Source organism: Atractosteus spatula, chromosome 8 (assembly GCF_055471065.1).
Source record: "Atractosteus spatula isolate fAtrSpa1 chromosome 8, fAtrSpa1.hap1, whole genome shotgun sequence".
NCBI classification, from domain to species: Eukaryota; Metazoa; Chordata; class Actinopteri; order Semionotiformes; family Lepisosteidae; genus Atractosteus; species Atractosteus spatula.
In genome coordinates this window covers 32,157,694-32,168,381 of record NC_142713.1, presented here as the reverse complement: position 1 = coordinate 32,168,381, position 10,688 = coordinate 32,157,694, and positions in this window count along the sequence as shown.

Here is a 10,688-nt window from a genome sequence, read left to right as displayed (position 1 = left end):
ACAAGAACATTTACAGTTTTCTGCTGTTGAACACAAACATGTACAGTAAGTCTGCGTATTGTTTTGGTCACTGAGAAAAAGTCACTTCTGGTTTAAATTAGGAATGGCCTTGGTCACCATGGAAACAGCAATGCCATTCAAAAGATGAAATGGAAGAAACAACCATGAGAACAAGTTATGGAAAATACATTAAAACCAAGATATAAATTCTCAATTTTAATTAAGACTTTTAACATAATAGTGTGGTTTTGGATTAAAACATTGGGGAAAAAATAAAAGAAGTAAAATGATATTGAAATCTTTGTAATGTACAGTTCATTTACAAAAGGCAAAAATGTTCATAGAAATGGTGCTCTACATTTTGCTACAGGCAACAGAAACATGAGGTAATAAAATGGATGTTAATCTGTACAAAATCACAATCTGCATACATTACTTAAAGGAAAAAAAATACTTAGAGAATGCAACTGAAATTGAAACACAACTGTCTTTTATTTGTAGGACCCTGTGGGCTATTTCAATCTTGCTTGCTGTCTAAGAGAAAAAGCCGTTTTCAGGATGAAATCTATGGTGTGCTTTGACCAAAAAAAGGTAAAAAAATAAGGTCTTAGCCAGCTATCCAATTTGAGTGTTTGCAGGTAGAGCTAGGTTTTATTTATGGAGCTAGCTTTGGATTTGCCAGTAGCCCGACACATGGAATGTGTTTATGGAAATAGAGCCTTAAGGTTTAGCAGGCAACCTCCTGAAATGTCACACAGTAAATACACTGCAAGATCACAACCCTAGTCAAGTCCAGTGAAATATGTGCAGAGAGCTGTATTACCACTGGTACCTCAATATCTGAGCACTTGCTCTGTGGTTTTTCAGGATTAGATAGAGAATTAATGAATACAGATGAATTGGGTGGCTGATTGGTAGGGGGAAGAACATACTGAAAGATGACCCGACTGTGATCTCCCATGAGAACTGCAGGCTGTGAGCTGCCACTGGCCCGGGTGTGAAATATTGAAAAAGATTTTGCGGGAAAGCCTGATCAAAAAAATAAACCACTAAATAAAAATATTGGAATCCTATGAAAGAGGCAGCATGGAGGCAGGGCTCTTATCACTGATGCCTCCCAGCTCCGGAGTATGGAATTCTGTTACGGCAATGAGTATTTGTCTTTGTGGAGTCTGCATGTTTATTACATTCATGTCTGATTTCAGCAGGTGTTACAGGGTTCTACCAACTGTACTATATGTTCCTTCTTCATCAAAGTGATAACAGTAAATCATAATACTGTTTTCAGTTTGAGCAGTATCCTCATATTCTTATGAGATTTTCTAATGCTGGGAATCACATGATGATAAATCAATTAGATTTAATTGGTACTTGTGCTAGATAACACTTCACACAAGCTACTCCTGTGCAGTTTTACTTTTGTTGTAATCGGGTTTCTGAAGATTTAATGTGTATTAAAAGTTAAATGTCTAAGCTAGTTTCTTCTCACACAAACTAATCAGTATTAATAACAAAGCTGCTCTACAAGTAGAAAGTATTAGTGAAGACTGAGCAAATTGTTAATGATCATAACATATAAATTGTAACTCCTAACTATATGGCAGAAGATGACATTTTTGTGTTTTTACCAGTGAGGTTTATTTTATGATTTTGCCTGTTGCTTTCTTTACTGTATCTTCATTGGCAGTCAACAATTCTGAGCACAGTGGGATTATTGATGAAGATTGTTTTCAGAAGTGGTGATACATGTAGTGCATTTTGTTGTGAAAGTGGTATGGAGAATGATTTGAAAGATCAATTAATTCAAAACTATTCAGGTGCAAACTTTAAAAAGCTTTTGATTTGATGAAATGTGCTAGGATTTAAATTCAGTATGTGCAGCAGTTAATAAGAGAATTTGTAGATTTTTTTTTTTCCAATTCATGGATCAGGCCAAAAATGAAAAAGAAAAACATGTTTATAATTTATTAATCCCTTTATAACCAATATACTGTAGTCTTCCACCATTTGGAATCTTCAGAATAGTTCCATATCATGTCTCAGTTGTCAGATGTGAAGTGCAATATTATCACTTTGCCTTGTTTGGACAGGCTTTTGAATTTTGCTAACTTCCATTCTGCCTCTTTCTAACGCTGAATGCATTCGTCAACATGCAACAGATGATGTGCTGGCCTCCCGTGGTCGCAGACTGTTCTCTGGCCTAACTAAATCCTGGCCTAACTAAAATGACTGTCTCTTCCTCGGTCATTACAGGATGAAGAAAAGTATTTATATGGCAATCAAGCTGGTCACACATTCAAACAATAAATTACATTTTCATAATACAGTATCTTAAGTCCTGGAAATCAAATAGATATAGAAATAGAAAGTTTGAATGTACAATAAAAAACATTCAAACAACAGTGGAAAATAGAAGCATTTGGCTGTGAATTCTTCAGGTATCATGCTCCACATTAAAATATTTTGCCTTTTTTAATTCTTATCATTATACTTATTTTTATCCTTGGCACATGCAAAATAAAAAAAATATATTAACATTATAACTATTCAAAGAAATTACATTAATAAGGATGCATTTGACAGGTATTTTTATGCAAGTCAAGTTAAAAAATGTAGGGGGTCAATTATCCACCAATTGGTGCTGCCACAGCATCACTTACAATACAAGTTTGATTCTATGACTCATACGAAGAATAGAGCACAAGAAATGTCAGGGAAAGTCAAGTAAAACACTGGCATAAGCACAGCTAGAAATCTCCTGGATGTGAATTACTTATCAGAATTTTTTAAGACTATCTAGTTTTCTAAAGATGTTCAATTGTTACCTACAGTACATGCAGTATAAACTTTAGTAGAAAGTAATAATTAAATATTTTGTTAAGATAATGCTGTAGATCTAAGAATGCTCTGGTGAACCAAACAAATTCTTTTTCAACTTAAAAGTGAGATGCACAAGTAGGCCGCTGCAGCATATTAAACATTCTGAATGCCTCATCTGTCAACAATTCGGGTAGCTGGCTGTTTGTTTTCTTTTGAATCAGGCCAGAATTGCTTTCAGCCACATTATTAACATTTTCATGGATGTACGCAGTGAGTTTCTACATGTAGGTAGCACGGACTTCACACCTGTGTAACACTTCATATTTTAAAACAAACAAGTGACTTACGCAACTGCAAGGAATGTGACCACTTTATGGTCACGTTTTCAAGTCATGAGTAATGTAACCTATATACTAAATATCTGAATTTCCTTGCTAGCTTATAAAATCATCCTTTTCTATTGAACAGGATTTTCTATTTTAAGAGATCTCATACTCTTTTATTTACATTAAGATTGTTTTGACATGCATTTTTCTGGTGGAAAACAATATAATAAGAATATGCATTACACTGTGAAGAACTTTGTAGCATGTCATTCTCTACCTATAAATTTGTGAACTATTTATAACTGAATTTTCCTTATCTGGATCATGTACATACTGTACAGCATGAGACTATGACATTTCAACTGTCTATACATCTCATTAATCACTGAGTGCACTCATTGTTGTGAGAGATGGATAAGAATATCTTGGACGTCCTTTTGTTGTGGGAAGCACTAGACACTGTCACTTCCTGCTGTAAAGTCCTCTGCATGGCTCAGCCATAATTGTTTAACCAAAATCACTCTTGATTTTTATCATTTACTGGGTAATCTTTAAAGCATTTATATCAACCAAAATACATTTTGAGACTACTGGTTCACAATGAGATCAAAAAAACAAAAAAAGTTTACCTATAAGTATGGTATTATTATAAATTGTTAGAAATGTTTACCTCTTTCTTTCTCTGCCTTCTACAGCAAACTTATTAAAACACTGACAAGAAACTTCTTTTTTTCAATGAAGATGACAAATTTAAATTCTTTTAGGTTCAACGTGGTATGTTCCTTACCCCGTTCTTGGATGTGTTTTCAGGCGTACACAGATTAATTGCCTCCTGGAACTCAGAGCAGCTTCTGGAAGCCTCATGTAAATCATCCTGAGAGATTTACTTTGTAAAGGTTATTTCTTGGTCATGCATCTCAGTAGCAATGTAGTGCCACAAGATGCTTGAAGTTCAGACCTTTCAAACTGAAGCATTAAATGCATTTTTTCTAGCCTGAGGAGCATATGAGAAAGGTATGTACTGTATTACAACCACAGATGACTGAAAGGTTTGCTTTGCAAATTTTATTATATACATTGAGTTAACTGTTTTTTTAATTGTCAAAACTAAATTAACCAACACAGACAGTTATATCGGGTACAGTATATATGAAATACATTTTGGCCAAAGCAGATAAACAAATTATAAAATCAATGAATGAGCTACTTACATATCTTCATTACTGGTACTTCATTACCAAAGTCTTTACATGGAAACATTCCATAGTATATGTGCATCGTATCCATCCTAACTGCTTATCTGATTTAGAGTCATGGGGGGAACCTATTCTGGCAACAAACAGGTGCAAGGAAGGATACACCCTGAACGGGACACCAGCCCATCACAGGGCAGGTACGCAAACTCAGACTCACACCAGGGCCAATTTTCCCAAGAGCCACTTAACCCACCATTACGTCTTTGGACTGCGGGAGAAAAATGGAGGACCTGGAGGAAACCCAGGCAAACTTGGGAAGAACAACCAAACTCCACACAGATAGCATCTCAGGTCTGGAATTGTACCCAGGGCCCAAGCACTGTGAGGCAGCAATGTTAACGAGTGCTCCACCGTGCCATCATGTTAATTTCCAAGAACACCACACCCTGCTTCATTCAGCTATAATTTACAGTATTCTAATTAGTAAGCTATGATGATTACAATAAGGTTTAAAAATCTTGAAACACCATGTATAGGGACACTGTGAAGAAAACAATATTGTTCATTTTTCACTATGATTCCAAGAATCATTAATCTTTTGGTTCTGTGAACTTTGCCTTTGCAATACTCCAATGATATTGATGTAGATGTTTTGCAGATGCCCAGTGAGTCCTTGTACAGTTGGGACAGTGAGTGTGGTACCTAAAAATTCAATGTGGTGTACTTGCATATTAAATATTGTAGCAGTGTCCTTGCCTGAAGTTTGGCACAGAGACACACTGGGGAGAGAAGGTGAGGTTTCCAAGGTGACAAAGGGACACTGAGAAAAACAGTAACCTTTGTATGTTTTTGCTAAAAACTTACAACTTACCCAATGTCTTGCTCTCCATTTTTCTTTTTTAGGATAAACATAGCTTTAAACAGTATACCTCGAATACAAGATCTATATCCAAGGACAAATGACTAACAGCACTGGTTTCACTAAAGATGATTGCTCCTGCAGCTACTGTATCTCTTTCTGCAAACATAACTAGCACAACTGCAGTTAGACAGAAAAGTGCTGTTAGCAGAAACATTGGAAAAAATTAACATTCTGTTTCCTTGTGAATATCTTGCAGGGAATTCAGGCCCTGGTTGCCCTATTTGGACTGTTTTGGACTTGTTTGCCTGCGTTGCACCCCTTGAGCACTGAATCACTGTTGTCACACCCCCGTCTGTCATCCCATCCTGATCCTGCCGTTTTTCACAGGTGTCCTACTCCTGTCACTTCTGGATTATACCGTGTGCATAGGGTCCTAAACTACGCTCTTTATGGGATTCAGGACCGGCTCCCGTAACAATGGGCCAGCTTACAATAAGGGCACAAGTTCTATGTGGGGCCCTGATCACAGACTCACCCCACACACAAGTCTTAAACTGTTGTTTAATGACTTCAGCTTTGTATAATACAGTACCAAGGATGGTTATTATCCTGTCCAATGTGGTCCAAAGTGCAGTAAAGTTGCATTTAGATAGCCCTGAGACTGCACTCTTAATCCCTCTGGCTGTGCTGGTAAGCCAGCAGCCTACACTGTACATATGAGGCTGATGCAGTAATAACACTTTCATCCTGGTGACTCTGTTGTAGATTCTGCAGCCTATGAGAATCATGCACAGTGGCAGCATAGCTGTTCTTAAGTCCAGAGGCTTGCAGCTCCAGGGCTGGATTTGAATAATGGGCTTTAGCCTGGAGATCTGTGGGTCCATGGGTGTAGTTGAAAATAAACAGCTAAATGTGTGTCCAAGTGGATGTGGTGGTAACAGCACAGCCTCTCTTCGGCAAGAAGGCTGGGATCCCTCAGTTGTGTATCACCCTGTGCAAGGGCAGTGGCTGATGTGTAAGTGTGGGGTCGCTTGTGCCAGAGCATCTCGCCAATCTTCACTCATCTTGCCTGGCTCGGCGCTCTATACAGTATATGGAGCAGGCTGCACAGATTAGGTAGAGGGAAAGCTTTGGAAAAATTGTAAGAGTTCTTAGGGAAAATAATGCCCAGCAAGGACATGGGCCTTGCAGCATCACAACATGTTATATACAGAACTTTGTTGTTTCTTTCTGTTGTACTTCAAATATTTTGGTTGTCAACTCTATTGGATTGATTGCCCTGGGTGTGTCAAATGCTAGTTTACAAAATACAGGTAATGGAAGGTACTTACAGTATCTAATGATATTCACAAATTATCCTACATTGCCCCCACTTGAACTGCACCAGTCAGGTTGGACATTTTGTTCTGCACCAGGGTTATTTAATAGATTCAGCCAACATTGCACAAGAGCTATTATTTGATAGATAGGACCACCGCACTAAATAGGAAGTCCCATGGAAATTGATACCATTTGTTTTCAAAAACCTTTCCTGTCTGTGTATTCAAATACTGTATTTAAAAGCCCTGTGAATAAATATTTGCTTCAATGTAAAATGTAGTCAAAGTTTTATTTATATAACCTGTAATATATCAGCCAAGTGTATCTATCCTAGCTCTGGTTATCAACAAACCTGACATGGTCTAAATAAATACTGAGAGAGATTTGATGATATTACTCCAAAATCAAAACTCAATGTTCATTTGACACTTTATGGCAGCTGGACCTTAAAGTCAAAGTGCATAAATATAGTACTGTTAGGCAATATGCACCCATGTGGAGATACAGTAAACTCACCCATGTAAATATAGTAAGTAACATGATATATGTTAATGTATTAGTATGATAAATTCACTCATATAAAGTGAAAATACATTACTGCTATTATATATAGAACATAGAATCCAAACTGAAATTTTAAACTACAGGGATTTCAAATTTCTTGAAATAAGTGTAAAATCTCTTTGTAGTACAAAATATGACCGTATATATATATACCGTTTTGCAAGAATTCATCAGCTACTGCTTTTGGATATGCTCAGAAACAAACAATTTCTGTGCTTTCAAATCAACTTCCTCATTGTATAAACACAATTAGTAAAAAAGAAAAGCTGTAGGAGACGATAAATAAGAGAAGCTTAACAGAATGTAATTACAGCCTAATCCTTACATAAAATGCCAGGATATAATCATATAATGTTTCAGGAATCATTCTTGACTCTTACTTATCTCTTATTACCTTGTTATTTATAATGCATTTTACTTACTTCTTTTAAAGGAAGTAAGTCAAACAAATCTCATGCTTTTAATGATTACGTTAAAGAGCACTGATGATCTAAACATTATTTTTACATTGAAAATACTCTTGCATAGACTGAAAAAGCTAAACAAATAACTCTGTGGCAACAACAGAAAACAGTACAAAATCATAGTGGAAATGCAATCTGTAGATTCAGGGAAACTTTCTTTACCACATTGTCACAATCAAAGATATGGTAACTAATCCATCTTTCACTTTCCAAACAGGCATTTTGTAACATTTCATTAATTCATTAATGCATATAAAACCTTTTAGAGCTGGAAATAGGAAAGGGAAGCTCAACTTAGATTGAATGAAACTTCTTTTTATTACTAAAACCAAAGGAAAAGGTCTGTTTTGGTTATTTTGACAAAAACATTGTAATGTAAATTGTGTATTTCTGGAAGAAGTACATGGGATCTGGTTTGTCCTGTAATTGCTTCTTTTTCCTCCCCCACGGGTTTGAAGAAATACAAATAAATTGTTCAAAAAAAGATAACACTCCGCAGGAAGGTTTATATTATGTCAGGTTACCTACAGGAGGCAACATTACCCTTTTTTCCCGTGGAGCACAAGAGTTGTTCATGGAGTCTCCCCCAGGGCACGCGGTAAATGTCCTTTCATTTTGCTGTAGTCTTGCTTTCTACTGTTCGGTTTGTCTTCTTTCATTGTCAAAGTCACAGGTGGGTTTGTGAACACCAATGCATGCCTTTCATGTCAGTCAGTCAAAACTAGACATATCACCATGATGTATTAATCAAATGTGGTTTTCCTGCCATTAAGTGACAAAAAAACAATAGGCACTGTCCACTCAAAGGATTGGAACACCTGACAATCCAAATAATTGCAAAAAAAAAAAGACAAAACAATTTTGAAAGCACAGTGAATTTAACCAGGTGCATAAGAATTACTCAGTTAATTCAATAAAACCAATATAAAGAAAAATGTAATGATAATATTGTAAAATTGAAATTGAAAAATATATTAAAATGGCAAGATTTAAGACAAAATAAGAAGATATTATAGAATATTTTATAAATAAATGTTATCTACAATGTCTAACAAATTCCCAGCTTGACAGGGAAGTGAATACATACTGTACTGAAGTACGGTTGACCTCTTGTAATGTTAGTAACAATTGTAATTTAAAATTAATTCTAACTGAAAATAATGCCTTTAAAGGTATACTCCCACCATGAAACCTTACACACAATTTCCACATTTCCTTACTATTATGTGTCTTTTTCTCAGCCTCATGAATATGGATTAATTCCATCAAAGTCTTACATGTGGTTATTTTGGAAACGTTTTTACGTGCTCCTTCTGACCATATTAAGTTTATAGACTTTGTGAAAAGTGATAGTCTTTTAACCTTTTCTGGGAATTCGCTCGTTATCGGCGTAAACAAAAGCATTCTTATAGAATTTGATTAACGGGGACTATAATATGGAATCACGTATCTAAACAAATTATTAAAGATATAATTAATTCTATCTTCCGTGTCACATTAACTAACTCTTCAGTTTATTCTGCCAGATGGTAAGTGAATATAATTATTATATTAAAGTTATTATACTTTCACAAACTATAAAAACCTTAATATGGTCAGAAGAAGCACGTAAAAATGTTTCTAAAATAACCACATGTAAGACTTTGCTGCTTAAAATGTTTAGGGAGAAAGTGGAATACTGGTGTGTATTTTTTCTTTAAAATACTGTACCAATACCAGCCATATACAGTTTACATAATATGTTTATGTTCCTAAATTAATATCGTTTATGAGCATGTGAAAGGCATGGTGAATCGGAGATTCTCAAAACTTACTTTGTATGATTGGAAAAAAATGTGATCGGATCAACGAAATGCTGTGGTGTTACTTTTTGTTTATGAAAAAGTATTTTCGTTTACAAAGACGGTTACAAAGAAAGTGGACCAAGGTAATACTTTGAGCTTACAGCTTGTCCAAGGTCATTCATTATTAATACTATTAGTAATATCTTTGGTAAAGACTTTGATGCATAAAATATTTCTGCATAATTAAAATATTTATGATAAAGGTGGTAGGTTGTGTACTTTTGTCCAACTGAGCAAGCTTGCTTTTATAAAATATACAAACGTTTTAATGTTTAATGATTAACATGTGGTAATACACAGTTTAAATTTAAAAGTCTAAAGAGTATACAACTTAAATTCTTAATTGAATAAAGATTGTCCCTCAGCAGTGATAGGGATTCGAAACGGAGTGTTTTCTGGTGACAGCTCAAATGCTGTACATGAGAGGTTAAGTTTTATTAGCTCCACCTGGCGGTTTTACAAGGTGATTCCGGATACTATTAATATACCCTAATTTGCACGCGGTATAATGACGTGATATGGCACGTTATGATGTGACACGCCCACCGAGTTGTACCGCAGTGTACCTCGCTGGTTTTGAATGGCTGCATCTGTATAGGTATATCATGCTGATGAATCGTAATAAGGGCAAAAAAAGTAATCCATGGCTGCTACCTTTGACTGAATTTTTAATACTTAAAGTACTACAAACATAGGTTAGAAAAATATCAAATATCAGAAAATGACCAAGTGGCTTAATCAATAATTAAATTAAACAATCACATGAGTGTTTGGTATAATTTGAGCCACCTGAGTGGCTTTGGAGAAAAGAGTAATAATGCAGACACACTGGGTTAAACAAATATTTATTAACAATGACAGAACAGACAATAAACTACACACAACATAATCATACAACACACATTGTACAAATTTACAAAGGCTTCCAAGAGGCCTGTATCCTGACCACCCATTTAAAATCCTAGACTACTACTACTAAGCATTCAAACTCTTATACAGTATAATGCCTACAAAGACACAATAAGAGATAAAGCTGTCTTCTAAACCAAACAGAATACTGTATGACCTATGGTATAGCTAAATCTCTTTCTCTGTAAACCTGTAAAATGAATGGGAACTTCCAATTCTAGAAATGCACATATAAATAAGGAGAGGCCGTTTTTAACCAAGGGATTTTCTAAACAGGAAATCAGAGTTCCTAAAACAATAGAATCCCAAGCTGTCTTCACAAGGTTCAAATATTTAACTCCACCCTGGTCTTTCTGGATGATCTGAACAAGAAGCTCTCACCT